Source organism: Nanorana parkeri, unplaced genomic scaffold (assembly GCF_000935625.1).
Source record: "Nanorana parkeri isolate BGI_ZX_2015 unplaced genomic scaffold, ASM93562v1 scaffold1269, whole genome shotgun sequence".
Taxonomy (NCBI): domain Eukaryota; kingdom Metazoa; phylum Chordata; class Amphibia; order Anura; family Dicroglossidae; genus Nanorana; species Nanorana parkeri.
The window spans coordinates 223,629-225,757 of NW_017307537.1; the positions used below are offsets into that span (position 1 = coordinate 223,629).

Consider the following 2,129-nt stretch of genomic DNA (forward strand, 5'->3'; position numbering starts at 1 on the left):
TAGCTGGGCGGTGCAATAATAGAACTGTGGATAGAAACATGTAGCCAACTAAAAAAGGACATGGAAAGCTTGATGTAACATGAACCTGTCACCCACTCTTATGCTGTATGTTACCTGGCCAGCCATGTTTTAGAGGACCGGTCACTTAAACCAACACCAAAGTGTGCCTGCCACGTGTTAATGTGGACCTGTCACCTGACTAGAGTGGACCGGCTTGCCATATTCGGCGAGAGGACCTGTCACCTGACTGGAAAAACCAGAGAGGACCTGTCACCTGACTGGAAATACCAGAGAGGACCTGTCACCTGACTGGAAATACCAGAGAGGACCTATCTGCCGATGAGCCATGTTAGAGAGGACCTGTCAGCTGACTGGAAATATTAGAGAGGAGCTGTCACCTGACTGGAAATATTAGGGAGGACCTGTCACCTGACTGGAAATATTAGAGAGGACCTGTCACCTGACTGGACATATTAGAGAGGAGCTGTCACCTGACTGGTAATATTAGAGAGGACCTGTCTGCTGATGAGCCATATTAGAAAGGACCTGTCACCTGACTGGTAATATTAAAGAGGACCTATCACCTGACTGGCCATATTAGAGAGGACCTGTCACCTGACTGGACATATTAGAGAGGAGCTGTCACCTGACTGGTAATATTAGAGAGGACCTGTCTGCTGATGAGCCATATTAGAAAGGACCTGTCACCTGACTGGTAATATTAAAGAGGACCTATCACCTGACTGGCCATATTAGAGAGGACCTGTCACCTGACTGGACATATTAGAGAGGACCTATCACCTGACTGGCCATATTAGAGAGGAGCTGTCACCTGACTGGCCATATTGGAGAGGACATGTCTGCTGATGAGCCATATTAGAGAGGACCTGTCACCTGACGGGTAATATTAGAGAGGAGCTGCTACCTGACTGGCCATATTGGAGAGGACATGTCTGCTGATGAGCCATATTAGAGAGGACCTGTCACTTTAAGGGCCATGTTAGAGAGGACCTGTCACCTAACAAGCAATATTAGAGCAGACCTGTCGTGTAAATCTCTAGCAATACTCCTAAACACATGTTAAAGACCACTGAATTCTATGACCAGCCAGTCTGAAGTGGACTTTCATCTCAACCTGAGGAAATCAACCAAAACCCATTTTAAAAGGGGGTTGTCACCAAAATCTATGGAACCAAGTGTGCCTGTCACGCATACAAATGCTAGCCATTTTAAAGCTGACCTGTCATATAAATCTTAACGCGTTTAAAATAAGTCATGGAAAGCTGTGACTAGTCATTTAAAGGACAGCTGCCATTGCTCACTCCTCCTTCTGGGAACAGTTGCCTGGCTGTCATACTGATCCTGTGCCTTCAATGCTTCGCTAATCACTGACCTACAACATGTGTGCAGATCCGGAGCTCTGATGTCACTTCCTGCAAGCTTATACGGGGTCACCAACTAAAAAAGCACTAAAGCCAGACACAGCCAGGCAACTAGTGGAAGAGCCGGCTTGCTGTTAGACCGGTCCTTCCAGCGTCTCTCCCCCTCTGCTGTAGCCGTCTAAGATCCTGTAAATCGTTGCGTACTGTGTATAGACGTGAGGACGCTGAGGAACATTTCATTGCTGCAGTGTAGGAGGAGACAGGCTTCAGGGGCCAGAATAGCAGGCAGCCGGCTCAACGGTTCAGGTGAGTATAACGGTTTTTTTAGCACCAAGACAAAAACAACCACTTAACGCTTAAAGTTTGGGGGTAGCCCCACTGCAAGGGTTAAGAACACTTTTGCCCGGAGTTTTGCTTTAATTACACATGACTTTCTGTGCGGGTGGTAAAGACAGATAGCCGACGCTGTCTAAGCCTAGCTTAAAGTAGTATTAAACTCTTAAACCTTTTTCAATAATGAATCCAGATTAAACAAATATACATCAACCAGCAAAGTATTTATTTACATTTTTGCCCAAGCACTTACAGTCATCACATGTCCAAACAGCTGACTCCAACTCTCTTAGCTCGGCTTCCCTGAACTGTCTGTCCAGTACAAGATCACAAGGAAGAAAGCAGTCTTCAGCAACTGTCCATATAATAGCTTGGAAAAGGGAGGAGAGAAATGATTTGTCTTGCTGTGCCTGT

General features: G+C 46.1%; 1 long non-coding RNA gene across 1 annotated transcript in view; it reads left to right on the forward strand.

Annotated features, from left to right (window-relative positions):
• LOC108797395 overlaps positions 1–939 on the forward strand; it is a 1,083-nt gene extending 144 nt beyond the window's left edge. Inside the window, exons 2-3 of the long non-coding RNA XR_001941883.1 lie at positions 389–393; positions 912–939. This is a non-coding gene — a long non-coding RNA (uncharacterized LOC108797395). The remainder of the gene's footprint in view (positions 1–388; positions 394–911) is intronic.
• Positions 940–2,129: the final 1,190 nt, after the last annotated feature.